Here is a 16,823-nt window from a genome sequence, read left to right as displayed (position 1 = left end):
GACTCTGGCCCCGCCCCCTTCAGGTTTTACCCTCCCCTCTCCCTTCTATGCCTCTTGGACCAGGCGCTTGGGGCCCAGGTCTCATTAAAGGTCCTGAAGGCGAAGGGATTCTCTGAGGAACGCATATTAGGCAGTGAGTGACAGGAGATTTGTGTTCCTAAAAAGTACCCCTGGCTACTGCATGGAGAATGGACCGTAGGGAGCAGAAGAGAAGAGAAAAGGAGAGAGAAGTGGGAGAGCTATACAGAGGCTGGTGCAGAACATGATGGGGAGGAGTATGGCGCCTGGACCTGAGGAGGCAGTGGGGATGGAGAGGAGTGGATAAGGAAAGAGAGTAGACTGAACATGGGATGCAGAAGATGAGAGAGAGGAAGGAGGCCAGGGTAGCCCCTGAGTTTTTAGCTTGAACATCTGGGTGAATGGCAGTGCTGTTTATAGAAATGGAGAAGATTGGGGAAGGACAGGGCTTTTGTTGCTGTGTTTTGAGGGGACCAATGATCCAGATGTTTCTTTTTAGATGCATTAAATGTGATATGCCTATTGGACATTCAAAATGAGTAAGCAGTGCCTGCTAACAACTCTGTTGCCCTCTGCACAGCTTACCCCTACAGTTCTTTCTCCACACAGCAGTGAGACCTGAGGGCACTTTTTTTTTGAGGAGGACGATTGGCCCTGAGCTGACATCTGTACCAATCTTCCTCTGTTTTTTTTTTTTTGTATGTGGGATGTCGCCACAGCATAGCTTCATGAGCAGTGTGTAGGTCCATGCCAGGGATCTGAACCTGCAAACCCTGGGCCACCAAAGCTGAGTGTGCAGACTTAAGCATTATGCCACCGGGCTGGCCCACCAAAGGCACTTTTTAAGATAAAAGTCAGATCTTGTCATTTAAAGTCTGCAAGGACTTCCCCTTGCATGGGAAATAAATTCTTTACCTCCCCTACCTCTGGCAACTCTCTCCTTATCATTCACTCCTCTCCAGACCCATGGACTTCTTTCTTTCCTGCCAAGCACAAATGCTTGTTCCTGCTTCAGGGCCTTTGCACTGGATCTCCCCTCCACCTGGACCACATTCTCCCTACTCTTTGGATGGTCTGCTTTCTTGAAGAGGCCTCCTTAGACCTCCCTATCTAAAATACACACCCTCTGCCCCATCTCCCCGGTTATTCCATGTTCTCTCATTCTGTTTGCTTCCTTCATATAACTTTCCCAGATTGTTTAATTGTGCTTATGTGCATTGGCACAGGCCCCATGAGTTCAGGACTGATTTGGTCACCTTTGTTTTCCCATTGCCTGACACAGCACTTGATGGAGAACAACTTAATATATATCTCCTGGATGGACATTCCTTGACAAGGCAGGTTCATGGAGTGACAGAAGCATGTTGCAGAGAATTTGGAGTGAAGGGGAAAGGAGGATGTGGAGGCAGGACATGCAGATGACTCCTTACCGAAGCATTCCCGAGAAAGGGGAGAGAAATCTGGCAGGTGTGAGTTAGGAGAATGAAGAGCAGGGTCAGACACTGACGGGGTGGCCTAGTGCCAACAAAGAAACCGTTGAAGCCAGAGAGGAAGGTGTCTCCGCAGGAGCAAAGTCTTTTATGGGTGCTGAGGACGGGTGGAGGAGCTGGTGGGTAGAGGTGGGGACTGCAGAAGGTGGGGGTGGCATGATGCCTGCTGGTGAGTCAGGGCCTCAGCCCAAGGAGTGGGAGACTTGGGGCCGGAGGTTGACAGGGAGGAGAAGGTTTGACTGCTGCACTCTCGAGAAAGGGAAGCAAGCAGGGACCAGCAGAGGAGGATATAACAACTTTAAAGGAACCAGGCTGCTCCACCGTGTGGCCTCCCAGTTGGGCAGTAGCTCCCACAGCTCCTAAAAAGTGAGCAGAGACACCTGCTCAGGACACTGTTTTTCCAGGTTGTTATGACAGTGGCAGAGCAAGCAGTGAGCAGAGAGCCATAGTCTGACAGGGGAGACAGATGGTGGCCATGCAGCACCTTTGGAGCTACTACAGGGATAGGCCCAGGGTGAAATCCCGGCTACCAGACAAGCGGGGAGGCAGTGACAAGAGGGAGGAACAGTGGCTGTGATCTGAGGGGACCTGTTCCTGGGCCAAAGGGGACCATGACCTGGAGCCACTGACCTCCGTGCTTTTCAAAGTGGGAAAGATGGTAGTGCCAGCCACCTGTATAGAGATAGTTTTCTTCCTTCCTTCCTTCCCTCTGCCCTCCCTCACCTACCTACCTACTTACCTGTCTCTCTTTCTCTCTTCATAAATGGATCTTTACTGTACAAGCTCTTCTGTAACCTGATTGTATTAATTCAATCATAATTTATGGACATCTTTCCCTGTTCATGAAAATCCTTTGTAATCCTATTTTATTTTACACATTTAAAAACATTATTCTGAGAAGAGATCAATAAACATCATCAGATGTCAAAGGAGTCTCTGCTACAAAAAAAGTGAGGAACTTAACCGTTCCTCTGGGGCCGACACACTCCCACCCTCTGTGAGAGAGCAGTTCTTGCCCCATCTCAAGTCCACGCGGAGGTCTGGGTCCACTGGCCATCTTTGGTGGTGTGGCCTTGGGCAGAGCCACTAGCTGGACTCAGCAGAGCGTCTATCATTCAGGCCCCTTGCAAATGCCTTGGGCACAAGACAGAGAGAGATGTGAGACCTTGGCAACCAGACCAACCTTGGATTGGGCAGGGCTAGACGTGAGCCGCCTGAGCCGTGTGGCCTGCAGTGGTGTTGTCTTGTCCAGAGCTACAGTCCAATCCACAGCCCAAGTGGGATCCACTGGGGCCTCCTCAGTGACAACACAGGGTCGGAGACATCTGGAGTTATTTTTGCCATGCCTGGAATAATCCTAGGTGCATGTGGGGACCTGATAAATGTTTGAGAAATTAAATGCACACATTTCACAAATCCAGGCAGATAGCAGAATCGGGAGGCAAGAGGCCAGTCAGCCTGGAGGGATTTCACAGAGATAAGAGTCAGCTCTTCTACTGGGTCCAGATCTCTGCCCTCTCGGCTTCCGTTCTGAGTGTAACTTGGGGATAAAAATAGTAATTGCCTCACAGGGTTACACTGGATACTTGAGTAGAGCACCGAACCCTGTGTGGAGTACACATTAGGTGCTCAGTCACTGTTGGTCCCATCCATGCCTTTTCCCCACAAGGCTTCTGGGGATGGGGACAGGGCTTAGGGAAAGAATGTCAGTGGCAAGTGAATGGTAAAAATAAGGAGAGGATCCAAGGGAGGGCCAGGATGGAGGGAAGTGACAGTCCTCAGGTGTGATAGGTCCCCTCAGTCCTGGAGTTCCAGAGACAGGGACCGCCACCGTGCACAGATAAGAGGGACTATGAGTGGGTTATTGGAACCAGTGTTTTATCCATAGGAGAGAAGAGTAGGGGGCAGTAGAGGAGGAGGCCTTTAAGTACTAGGTTGGGTTTTGGATCTGCTTAGAAATCCCCAAGTGAGAGGCCACCTGGGCCTCAGAGGACAGAGCTATGACTGAGGGACAAATCCCAGCTCCATGCAGGGTCATTTCTGCAATCAGAATTTCCTCCAAACCATGGGCTGCTCCCGAGGTAGTAAGCTCCCTGATATGAGAGATATGCAACAGCAGTTGAATTACTGGATATGGATGTGGAGGTTGAAATATGGGGTAGGGGGTTGGAAAATAAAACTCTTAAGCTCACTTCCCTCCAACAGTCTGGGATTTGAAGCTCCTGGGAGAAGGAAATGCGGTGGGCAGCAATGCAATGCCAGGCTGGGGCTCAGGATCTGTCGAGAGGAAAGAGGACAGTTCAGGCAGAGGTTTGGAGGTGCAGCCCATTCCTCAGGCCATTGGGTATGCCTTCACAGGCCCAGACCACTGATTTTCCGTCTAGGGGGCCCCTGGCCCAGCAGTAATGTGGGGTCCCCAATCCAGAATGTGAGCTTGTCGTCCACACGGGGGCAGCATGGGACCACAGATGGAGTGGTACTGCTGGGGCGGGCTGGAGCTCCCCTCCTGTGGGAAGCCCTGTGAGTCTCCCAGACCTCTCACATCCCTGTTCCCCACGCCCATCCCCCCCACTTTCCCCACCTATGGATCAAGCCCCTGTCTTCCCTTTCTTGCAGGTTCTCTGGGGTAGGTTGTGTCTCCCCTGGCTCCAAGTACCTGGGTCGGGGGTGGGGAGGAGGGGAGAAGGGAGGTCTTCGAGAGAGGGTTCAGGGCAGAGAAAGTGGAGCTTGTGGGTACCCTTGGGTAGAGCCCCTGCTGGTCCACCTCAGAGTTACTGGAGACTATGTCTGCTGAGGGTTAAAGGAACAGGTTTTGGGTTTTTTTTTTTTTTTTTTTTTTTGAGGAAGATTAGCCCTGAGCTAACTACTACCAATCCTCCTCTTTTTGCTGAGGAAGACTGGCCCTGAGCTAACATCCATGCCCATCTTCCTCTACTTTATACGTGGGACGCCTACCACAGCATGGCTTTTGCCAAGCGATGCCATGTCTGCACCCGGGATCCAAACCGGCAAACCCCAAACCGCCGAGAAGCAGAATGTGCGAACTTAATCGCTGTGCCACCGGGCAGGCCCCCTGGAACAGGTTTTGACATCAGATAGACTTGGGTTCAAATTCTGACTGACCCCTCGCCAGCAGAGCGACTTCACCTCTCTGAGCCTCAGTCTCCTCATTTGTAGTAGTGGGAGAAGAGCAGCAATCAGTGCTGGGCAGACAGGAAGCCTCCCAGAGCCTGGCGGTGCATCCATGAGACCACACAGCGGCCTTGGGAGGTGCTGGGATTCTCATCACCCTATTTCACAGATGAGGAGACAGAGTCCTGGGGCATGACTAGAGGTCCCACAGCCAAATGGAGAGTCACTGTGGTCCAGATGCCCATCAGGACCCAGAAGAGCATAGGATGGTGTGTGCCCAGTGAGGTTATGGAGGGAGCCCTGTGACACTAACCACAAGGTGACCCAGAAGTCCCTGGCCTCTGTGGCCAACAGATGCCCAGAGTGGGGGCATCTTGTGTGCTGGCCCTGCCTCCACTCGGACATACTCATCCCACCTGGAACGCGCCTAGAAAGGAAGAGGGCATTGGTAGTGGTGGTAGTGCACCGGGGAGGAGGGCACAATGGGCTCAGCTGGGCTCAGGCAGTCAGGGACTGGCAGGGTGAATGGGGAGAAGCCCAGCAGCACAGAGAACTGGCCTGCCAGGAAGGGGAGGGATGGAGTAGGTGGTTGCTGAGGGGGCTTGACAGGGTAGGTATGCATTCCTGAGAGGCTCCCACCCCTGCCTCTGAGGTGGAAAACACTCAGCAGGCTAAGGAGACTCCTTTTTCACAAAGAGGGTCTGAGAAAGAAGAAAGAAGCTGAGGATTGGGAGGGACTCCTTTCCTTTCCCTCCTCAGCAGCCTCCAGGGGAGCCACCAATGCCATTGCCATGGCAACCGCAGCCCCTCCAGCTCCCCTTTCTCTTTAGCCCTGTCCTGCCTGGATGCCCCTCTCGCCTGCACCTGCCTGCACCCTCCCAGCCCAGGCTAAGGAGAGGCTGGGGGCGAGGGGGGGACTCCTCACCCACCTAGCAGCCTGGGGTTAATGCCAGGCTGGGTCCCAGAACCTCCCCTGCCTCAGGATCAGATGGAAGGTTCTTTAAGGGGTAGAAAGCAGGATGAAGTGCCTTTGCAAGAATTCTTCTGAATGAACAAGGGGGCTGTCACCTCCCAAAGAGTTCGAGCCCCAACCCTCACAGTCCACACTCCCTCCAGGAGACAGAGGCTGTGACCCAGGGCCCCAGGCAGAGTTGAGAAAACCAGCGCTGGGGCAGGGGCCTTGAGGATCATCTAGTCCCCTCTCCAAGCCTGTGCATGGGGAAACTGAGGTCTTCAGAGAAGGGACTTGCCCTAGGACATATAGGGAGTATGTGGAAAGTCAGGGAGGGAACCAGGGAGTCAGAGCGGAGTTTGGGGGGGAAGGGGGCTCCCTACTGTTGGGCTGAAGGACAGGCAATGAGGGCATAGGAGGGCTGCAGCCCCTGGGGGTCCGGGGAGGCTCTTGGGCTGCCCTGGCCTGCTCCCCATGTAGTGCTTCAGGGATCCCATCCCAGATACCATGCATCACAGACTGAGGAGGGAGAAGGAGGCCCAGCCCTGTTTAGAGAGGCACAAGGGACACCAGAAAGAGCAGAAAGGAGCTGGGGGCCCTGAAGCTCCCATCAAGTGCCCCCTGAGTAAGAAGGGCTTGTGCCCATAGGCAACAGGCTTCAGCCCCAGCGCTGCCCTTTCCCAGCTGTGTGTCACTGGGCAAATCACTGAACTTCCCCAGGGCTGCCCCTCACTCCCGCTCCACCCCCACCTCATGTAAAATGGGGTCAACAATGCAGGCAGAAGAAGATTCTCTTGAGGCAGCAAACAGAAATGGTGACCCCTGGCTCCACCTCACACGTCTGCTGGGCCAGGGCTATTGCCATGATCACCCACTGTGTGCAGAGCCTGGGGGGATGGGAGGGGAGGAAGCTGTGGGTGCTGCACCCGAAGATACAGAACAGAGAAGGGCCCATCCAGGCCAGCAGCTTCTGGGAGTTGGAAGAGGAAGCTGGAAGCCTTCCTGGGGGAGGAGGCATGTTGCTGGGGCTCGGAGGCAGACCCCATAAGATCAGACAGAGGTGGGGAGGGGGTAAGGAGGACACAGTGGGCTGGAGGGGGCAAAGCCGGCATTCACTCCCCGTGGCTCTCTGGCACTAGATCTCAGCCGATCAGGGCCTCCCTGAGCTGTCACTGCACCCGCAAAGCCCCAGGGATCAGAGGCCTGGCCCGCCAAGAGTGTTCTCACCTTCTCAGTGCACAGCCCTAAGTCCAGAGGTCAGGCAGGGAAGGGGTCTCTTACTGGGGCCTGGAGCCAGGAGCTTTGCATCGGTTATCACTGGTCCTCATTGCACACTCTTGTTAATCCCATGTTGCAGGTGAGGAAACAGGCTCAGAAAGGTGAAGTGACTTGCTCAGGGTCACCCAGCTTCTCCTTCGCTGTCAAAGCCACTCCTGGAAGCTCTTCTGGGCTTGGACACTGCCTGAGACTCACACTGATGGCAGCTTGGGGAAAGGAGGGCCATGCCTTACCCAAGGAATGACCTTCTGGTAGATTGGGCTGCGGCATCCATGGCAGGTGACAGAGGGTGGGGGGCCATCTTATCCCCCCCAGTACAACATTGGTCAGTCCTATCTTTCTGTAGCCGCCCCACACTTGCTCATTAGTTGGTTGTCACATTCTCAAACACTCACAGTCCATCCACTGGTGAAGGCTGGAGAGCAGGACCCAGATCCTACCTTGACACTTAGCAGCCAGGTGGCCTTGAGCAAATACTCAACTCTCCTGTGGCTCAGCGTCCTCACCTGTAAGATGAGGATGAGGGCGCTACCTACTTGGCAGGTTGTGATGAGGCTCCAGGGACCCATTCATGCCGAGCACTTACTGGGGGCTGGCCCATGGTCTCTGTCCCACTCGGCAGCCCTCCTGAGACAAGGCTTGAGCCAGCCGAAGGCCAGGCAGACAATGTGGGGATCCTTCCCTGCCCCCCGACATCTCCCCTGGAAACATTGAGGCTGCCCACCGTCAAGAGGCCGTGCCCAGAGAGGGATGGGAGAGCAGGGATGCCCCCCTCCCTGTGGGCAGGGATGGCGGGGACAGGGCCAGGAGGGGGCTGACTGAGGAGCAGCTGCTGAGTGGTGACAGTGACAGGCATGTGGGGACCCCCAGCATGCCTAACAACCCGGCCCCAACTCCCAGGAGCCAGTGGGTGAGAGGCCCGTGGTCCTGGCTCAGCCTGTCTCAGTGCCGCTGCCTGCCTGGCTTGGGGCCTTGGCAGCACTGGTTTTAATCGATCCTTTTCTGCAAGCAGCTCCGGGAGGCGCGGGGGCGGCTTCCCCTTGATTAGCATCTCCTGGAGGATGCAGCTTGGCTAAAAATAACTTGAATGACTGTGCTCCCACCCTGGCAGAGAGGAGGGGCCTGGGGGCCGCGGGGGCAGGAGCCTGGAGGGAATGTTGCAGCAGCCGGCGGGGGTTCCCTGAGAGGAGATGGAGAAAAGTAAGTGTTGGCAGGTGGGGAGCGGTGCAGGACATTGACGGGATGGGGGCCTTTCTCACACACTTCGCTCCCGGCCTGCTCCCAGAGGACGGTGCTGGAGCAGAGCTGAGGGCAAAGGCTGGCCCTGACCCCTGGACTTGCATCATGGATGGGGACCAGCCGGCTGAAGTGGTGGTAGTGGGCTCCTTCCAGCACAAAGTCCGTGTTTGGAGGTGACCCCCCACATACACTCAGGGCAGGAGCCCCCTCCACACCCTCCCCCCGGCACTGCTGAATGCAGACGGTATTGGGCACGGGGTCGGATCAGGGCTCCTGTTCCCCATCTCTCCCTTCCCTGCTGTGACACTGAGTCCCAACTCCTCATCTGAAAACTGAGTGCGACTGCAGAATTAAACACTTGACTCCTGGGCATGCTGAGGCCACCTCTCCAGCCGCACCTCCTCCAACTGTCTGGAGAGGCAGCATCAGGCTGCCTATCACCCCTTTGGTACAGGGCTGAGACAGCCCATCCTGCGCAGAGTGGGGAGTGTGCTAGGGTCCGGGAGGCCCTACACCAGGCAGGACTGGCGTCCTCAGCATGAAGGGGGCTGGTTAGGGAGAATGGGGCTCTGGGTGCTCATGGGAGGGTGGGAGATAACTGCTGGGCCTAGGCTGGAGGCCAGAGTGAGGTTGCACAGTAGGCTACTGGCCCTGGTCTAGGGACAGTGACCTCTCCAGTACTGCCCTCTCCGTCATCCTCAGCTTCATACCCCAGGGCCACAACAGAGCATGAAAGGGAGCACAAGAGGCTCGAGGGTAGGTCCAGGGTCACATGGCAAAGAGAGGACAGCATGGCCCTCCCTACACACAGACCCCGCAGAGGCAGTGGGAGACGTACTGGTGGGGGACCACTCAGGCCCATGGCAGGGAATGGCTGGGACTCTGGGTCCCTGGGTAGGAGCTCTCTATGCTCTGTGCCTCAGTTTCCTCATCTGTGGAAGGGGGTGGGTGGGTTGCCCTTGAAAGCCCCTGACAGTATTTGGAGCTGGATGGAGAGTAGAAGAAGCCAAAGCAGGAGTAGGAAAACAGCAAGGGCAACAACATCAGCTCTCTCGGCCCACCACTGAGCGCTCACGGGGCTCTCTGTAACATTCTGTGAGGGCGGTCCTAAGGTTGCCCCACTTTACACAAGAGGAAACCGAGGCTGAGAAAGGAGAAATGATTCACTCAAGGGCATACACCTTGTACATGACGGACTGGACATTTTAACCCAGGACTGCACAAACGGAGAGTCTGTTTTTCTATTTCATCCTGTTCTGAACATGGGGCCTGGGGGACCCAATATACTTATTAGGGTGATCAAGGTGGGGTGCACAGGTGTGGATCCAGACATGAGAAGTACAGAGCCGCTACAGCTGGGCCCCTACCCAGACCTCCCCTCCCCCCAGGGTTGCTCAGGTCACAGGGAGCCTCATTCTGGGACACCAGTGTGCCTGGGAAGTGCCTGTGTGTGCAAGGAGTGGGGGAGAAGAATGAGTGTGAATTCTGCCAGGATGGGAGCAAGCCAAGTGAAAACAATAATGATAATAAAATCCCCCCACCCCAGAATGTTTTTAGCAGCGCTGTTCTTAAGGAGAAACTAAGAACAACACAATATCCAGTGACAGGAGAATTGAGAAATCAACCACAGCTCCCACAGCAACACGGATGAATCCTAAACTATAACGCGGAGGGAAGAAAACAAATTACAGGAGATCCATATTCCATCTAAAGCCATTTTTATAAAGCACCCCCCCCACCAAAGTAAAACTAAACAATATTGTTTTGGCATTCATAAGTATATGATAGAACCATTTACAAAAGGCCGAGAAGTCATAAACCATGATTCTTGATACACTGACGGGGAGGGCAGGAGTTGGGTAGAGGTGGAACATGGGGAGATTCCACCAATGAACATCTATCGCCGGCCCATGGGGTGCCAGGTACTATTCATGGTGCTGGGGGCGATGCAGGCATGAGCAAAACAGACATGAATCCCAGGCCTCACGAGGCAGATTTCGTTCCTGTTCTTGCACTGTGTGGTAGGTCACCAGTGTCCATTATATCATTATGCAATTATTTATGGATATTCTCTTGTATCAATCAAATATTATAGTTAAATGTTAAATAAGGAATAAATACAAAGTTAATTGACCTCTTTAAAACAAAAAGATCTGGGGCCAGCCCGGTGGCACATCAGTTAAGTTTGCATGTTCCTCTTCAGCAGCCCAGGGTTCACCGGTTCAGATCCCAGGTGCAGACCTACACAGAGCTTGTCAAGCTATGCTGTGGCAGGCATCTCACATATAAAGTAGAGGAAGATGGGCACGGATGTTATCTCAGGGCCAGTCTTCCTCAGCAAAAAAGAGGAGGATTGGCGGCAGGTGTTAGCTCAGGGCTAATCTTCCTCAAAAAAAAAAATCTCACCCAAGTAAGTGAGCTCTGGATGCTGAGCTCCTCTTCCCAGCTCCTCTTATTGATATTCCATCACATTCATCCAGGAGAGCCCCAACTCCTGGACCTCCTGGACCCCTCCAATCTCCAATCTCCGCTGAATGCTCCACAAGGTCATTCTCTCACTCATCATCAGGCAAGGGTCAAATTTGGCTTGTAGTGCTAGATTGGTAGGTGTGGCAGGGTACCCAACCTGGGGAGAGTCAGAGCTAGTTGGGGAGATAAAATGCAATGAAGAGAAGTGCAGAGCCTAGGAAAGGTCATTCCCTTTGCCCAGGGCTCTTGCATTACATTAATAGCGGGAAAGGGCACAGAAGATGAGTTGTAGCAGGTCTACTCTTTCTCAAGCTCTTCATCTCCACTTGGGGGACTCAGTCTGCCATCCATCCACTCATCCATCCATCCATCTCTCTGTCCGTCTGTCTGTCCATCCATCCATCCACCCAACCATCCATCCATCCATCCATCCCTCCACCCATTCATCCAGCCACTCATCCATACATCTATCCATCTATCCTTACATCTATATGTCCATCCAACCAACCATCTACCTATCTATTGTAGGCAGAATAATAGCCCTCTAAGATGTCTCTATTCTAATCTCTAGAACCTGTGAATATGTTACTTACCATCGCAAACGGGAATTAAGGTTACAGATGGAATTAAGGTTGCTAATCAGCTCACTTTAAAATAGGGAGATTATCCTGGATTATCTGGGTAGACCCAATGTGATCACAAGGATCTTTAAGACTGGAAGAGGGAATCAAAAGAGAGAACATGATGGTAGCACTAGAAGGACTCATTCTGACATTGCTGGCTCTGAAGATAAAGGAATGCGACCACAAGACAAGGAAAGTAGGCAGCCTCTAGAAGCTGGCAAGGTGAGGAAGTGGTGTGTCCCCTAGAGCCTTCAGTAGGAACACAGCCTGGTCAATACCTTGATTTTAGTCTAGTGAGAACCATTTCAGATTTCTGACCTCCAGAACTGTAAGATAATAGACTTGTGTTGATTTAAGCCACTAAGTTTGTGGCAATTTGTTACAGCAGCCATAGGAAATTAACGCACCATCTAACCACCCAATCCATCGTGCAACCATCTAACCATCTACCCATCCGTTTATCCATCTATCCATCCATCCAACCAATCATCCATTCATTTAACTAATATTCATTGAGTGTCTCCTTTGCATGAGCTGCCAAACTGTGAAAGAGAACAGTTGCCACCTTCCTGGAGCTCCCCATCCACTGGGGGAGACAGTCACGGGGTTTCAATCCAGGGCCCTCAGTTACTACCATGGTGGAACACGAGGCATTTGGGAATGATTATGGGAGGACTCATGGCTTGATGACTCTTGGTAGCAGGAACAGGACAGGGAACAGTGCAAGACAATTGTGAGTCTACAGGATTGTGTGCATGTGTGTGTGTGTGTGTGTGTGTGTGTGTGTTATGACACTCTAACTCTCTGGGGAGCAGTTGGCAGGAGCCTGGAGGCCTCACATCCCTACAATAATCACCACACAGCAAATGAATGTGTTTAGCAGGAAATACCTGGGTAGCCGTGGCAATTAGTGTTGTGGAGCACAGGGTGGCTACACCAGTGATTGTCAGCAAGCCCAGCAAGTGGAAAGGGGTGAAGAGGAGGGGGCTTCAGCCACTCTGCCCCCCAGACTATGCTTCAGCTTCTGACCTCCAGCCACACTGAGTCTCAGGGTCCAGCAATCACAGTAAAGGAAGCTGGCTGAGGCTCCATTGCTGCTTCTGTAAAGTGGGATGATTGCACAGGTTCCCAGGAGGACTCTGCATGTGTATAAACACCCAGCCCAGCACCACACCGTCCGTGCTGTTGTCATCACAACTATACACAATCTTCTGCTCCCTTAGCACCCCCACCCTGCTACCTGTCTACCCTCCTCTCCCCAGATCCCCAGCCCACCTTTGGTTGGGTGACAGCCAGGAGACTTTCCAGTCAGCTGTGGCACGGTCAGCTTCATTCCTCCCTTCCTGATTCTGCTCACAGAGGTTCCTTCCAGGAATGCCCTTCCTCTCTCCCCTGCTGGTCCAAGTCCCCTTTGCTTTCAGAAAGTGCCCTCCTCCTCTCCTAACTGTCACTGACCTCCCACTCCTGTCTGCTTCTCTGACCCCAAGTCACACACACACACATGCACACACACACACAACTGCTCCATGTCTCTCCCCACTCCACTCTACCCTGCTTCCCTCACTGCCACCACAACCAGCCTCTGTTAAACCACCAATCTGTGACGCCCCAGGCCTCACCGGAGTCTTTGCTGCATTCCTGGATGCGGTGCTGCCTCGGAGGTGCCATTTGGAAGCCCAGGGTCTGGAACTTCTGGCACATTTCAATGATGCTTGAGGATAGAAAGACAGAACATTAGAAATCAGGATTGCCTCTGCTTTTCTGGACTGTGGGCCCATTTCACAGATGGAGAGACAGAAGGATTTGAGAGCAGCTACTCACAGCTGACCTCCAGTGATGTATTTCGTCTCATCTTATTCCCCCAGTAACTTGCAAGGTAGGCTCTCTTCTTACCCCCATTTCATAGATGAGGAAACTGAGAGTCTGAGAGATGAAGCTCACATAGCTAATAGGGGGAGGAGTCACTTAAACAACACCTAACGACCCTCTACTTTACAAAAATAGCAACAGCAGGAACTTCTGGATGATTTCTGTCGACAGAGGAATACTTGGACATTCTGAGCCTCTCAGGCTGTCTGTCTTCAGGCCTTTCTGAGGGCCTGTCCATGGGCCTGTTCTAATCTCATAGCTGCCCTGTGAGGCAAGCCCCACTGAGTCCTATTCCGCTTTGCTGGAATCACTCAGGGTCAGGGTCTCTTTGGAATTCTGGTCTCACTACCTTCCTCTGCTTTCTTCTCAGGGATGGTTTGGGGGAAGGAGCGGGCTGGAGGCAGGGCGTGCAGAGGGCTACCCTGAGCTTAGGCAGGGGGGCAAGTTTGGCATGACTTTGGCAGCCATGGAAATGAGCTTCCAAATGCTGGGGTCCGGCCTCCCGGTGCAGTCATCTCCTTCCCACCTCTCTACTATCCTGCTACCATGGCTCTTCCCCTGGCCGGGCCAGGATCTCCACAGGCAGACCAGGGTGGCTGCCTCTCTGAGGCCCACTCCAGCCAGCCAGCTAGGTGACCTCAGCTCAGCCTCTTGACCTCTCTGAACTGGAGTGTCCCTCTGAGCAGTGGGCAACTTTGGGCCTCCAAATCCCACAGGGAAATGAGGGGAGAGACTTCAATCACAGCACAGAAACCAGGAAAGGAACTAGGTCAGGGAGGGGGCGGCCCAGGTACTTCCTGCAAGTTGGCTTAGTGCTACCAAGGACATTCATGAGAGGAGGACCCACAGCCCCAGATCAGACTTTCTCAGGCCTCCTGGGGCAGGGCCAGTCTACCTGTTTCCACTGACTGCCTGGTGCGTGGTAGGTGCTTGCTGAGAGCACCTGCCTCTCTGTCACTGTTTCAGCAGAGAAGGATCCACCTCCAGGCCCTCACATGTGCTATTCCCTCCGCCTGGAGCAGCGCACCCCCACCTGGCTCAGGCTAAAGGTCATCACCTCCGGGAGGCCTTCCAGACCATCCCAGCCAGGCCAGGCCTCTCTCTCTGCACCTCTCCCAAAACCATAGTCTGTACTCTGGTTGTGCTCTATCCAGGTCCATCTCCCCTTCTGAGTGGGGCAACTTAGGCCCCCAGCATCCCTTGGGCTGGGCCAGGGCCCATGGGAGAGTTCTCTGCTTCCTCTTCTCTACCATTCCTACTCCTGAACACGGCTTGGCATTTTTTTCCCTAGAGGAGCCAGGAAGGGGAAGTCAGCCACTTCATCACCCTCCACACCTCTTGGACTTCCTTTTCTGGGTCTCTGCCCCTCCCCCAGCAGCCTACCCATCTTCTCTGAGGGCTACCAGTCATCCATCTCTTCTCTTCTGGAGCGACCCTCAGAAGGAGAGATAGTGGGTAGGAAGGGTCAGGGCTGGAAAAGGGGGGTTACAGGAGGATCCCTGAGAGATGCCTCCCCCACAGCTCTCTGTGTCCACAGCTTGTGATGGATGGAGGGTGGGGGATGGGGGAGATGGCAGTAGCTGGTCCTCGGTCCAAATCCAGGTCACTCCCAGCCTGCTCAGCAGCCGTTGGCAATTAGGGGCCAGCAGGACGTGGGCAGGCGGGTGGTAGGAGGCCTAATTGTCTGATTTTTCAGGTAATTAACGGGAGGCTGTCTGGCCCATCCCCATGGGGCCCAGCATCCGCCACCCCATCCCCCGGGCAGCCCCAGCCACCTAATGAGGCCAATTACTGAGCAGTGCTGAGGCCCTCATTAGCCACTTGGAAAGGTCATATGGGAATGGCACTGGGCATGGGGTTCTGCCAGCCATGGTGGAGGCTGGGCCGCCTGCCCCCAGGGAGCAGGGTACAGGAGGTGCTGGCTGTTGGTCTCTGCTGCTGCCCACTGAGGGATAGCCTGCCCCACATCTGGGACCCCCTTCTTGCCTCTCCTCTCAGGACGGCAGCTTTAAGTCAAATCCTCCCCTTGCCACTTCCCAGCTATGTGCCCTTAAGTGTGTCACTCCCCCTGTTTGATCCTCTGTTTCCTGAATCAGAGATGAGGGACACCGACACCTGGTGGACAGTAGGTTCCCAGCACGTGAGCATTCACCCTGCCCGACAGTGCCAACTCCTTTACTTCACTCACGAGGAAAGAGAGGCCCAGAGAGGGGAGGGCCTGAGGTCACCAGTGTGTCCAGAGCCCACTGTGCAGGGCCTCTGGAGGCTGAAGGGAGCAGGGCTGGCCCCATGGGATTCACTCCAAGGGCCCCCAGCAGCTGGGTGAGGAGTGGTGAGGAGTCTTGGGAGCGGTGAGTAGAGGCGACCGGGTGGGGGAGGGATGGATCTAGGAGCAGCTGGACCTCCTGGGCACCTGAGCCGAGTGGCTGTGAAGAAGTGGGAAATCCCCAGAAAATGTGAGGTTTTGGAGATGGTGGTGGAGCTGGAGGGCCCTCCCCTTCCCTGGATGCTCCAGAACATGCAGGGAAAAGCCGGCTGGCACGTGCCGGTGCCCCAGCCTGCTCTCTGACGCAGGAATCCATCCTTTCTTGGTTGGTCCACACGGTTCTTGGCCCAGGAGAACACTCTACCTTCAGGTGTTGAGTTTTTTTGGCTTCTATGGCTCCTGATTTAAGAAATTTGTGACCTAATTCCATGCTGACAAATTCCATGCTGTTCCAGCTCCTGTAACCATCAGCTAATGCTGCCTTTGGTCCTACTGCCAGCCTGGAATCTAGGTCAAGGGTTCCAAACTATGTCCCTCAGGAGCCCTCAGGTGGGAGTGGAAGGGGAAGGCTACTGACCTTCCAACCTGAGCAGTGGGACTTGGGTTCTGATAATATATTAGTAGCTGCTCCTTTGTGAGCTCTTGCCATGTGCCAGATGTGAACAGGGCCCACCCCCTCCCCAACTATATTTCATCCTCATAAAACTCTGAGAGGAAGGTAGCATCACATCCCCATTTTATAGAAGAGGATGCTAACTTTTGGAAGCTGAGGCTGAGCAGGATGCCCCAAGTCTCACAGCTGGTGGGAGGGAGAGCAGGGACCGGACCCAGTTTCCATTCTGAGCCAGGAATAAAGTTTCCACAGCTATAAAGAAAACTAGGTGCCGGAGTTGGGAAGGAGTGTCACATTTATTTTATCATAATTTGTTTCCTCCAGGTCGGGGGTGTGTGGGCATGCCTGCCTCTCTGCCCCAGGGGAGCATGGTCCCAGCCCCAGGTTCCCCAGGGCCCCTGCACCCCAGCACATGGCTCTGAGTGCATGGGGGTCCATCTGCCTGTCTATGTTTCCCTTCCCTCTGCTGTGGGCTCTGCTTCCCCCATGGTCCAAACCAATAAGATCCAGCCTAGAAATAGCATATGTTTCCAGCCTCTGCTCGTCCAAGTTATAAATCGCCTGGTGCGATGTGCTCCTTGTGTCAGCTTGCTTCAAAACTCAGGGTGGGGGTGGCTGAGTGAGTGTGAGGAGCTCACAGAGCCTCCTCCAGGCTGAGAAACTGAGAGCTGGGAGCCAGGGTGAGCCTAGGACAGAGGCTCAGGAAGGGAAGTAGGGATCTGTCCTTGCTAGGCCTGGGGCTGGCTTGGGGCTCCGCCTGTGGTGGGAGTCAGGGAGTGGTAGCCCAGATTCAACCTGGGCCTAAGGACTGAGACTTAAACTGGAGCTGAGGTCAAAGATCAGAGGGCTGGGATTCAATCTTGTCCAGTGGTCC

The 16,823-nt window shown here is 54.2% G+C and overlaps 1 long non-coding RNA gene across 1 annotated transcript; it reads right to left on the bottom strand.

Moving 5' to 3' along the window:
* Positions 1-9,810: 9,810 nt before the first annotated feature.
* On the bottom strand, positions 9,811-12,913 carry LOC138918034 (uncharacterized). The gene is made up of 2 exons (XR_011426878.1): positions 12,821-12,913; positions 9,811-10,751 (listed from the first exon to the last, which is right to left on the bottom strand). It is a non-coding gene; the product is annotated as an uncharacterized lncRNA (long non-coding RNA).
* Positions 12,914-16,823: the final 3,910 nt, after the last annotated feature.

The sequence above is a fragment of the Equus caballus genome, chromosome 16 (genome assembly GCF_041296265.1).
Source record: "Equus caballus isolate H_3958 breed thoroughbred chromosome 16, TB-T2T, whole genome shotgun sequence".
Taxonomy (NCBI): domain Eukaryota; kingdom Metazoa; phylum Chordata; class Mammalia; order Perissodactyla; family Equidae; genus Equus; species Equus caballus.
Note: the sequence above shows the minus strand (reverse complement) of the source record. Positions and strands in the feature narration are given on the sequence as shown.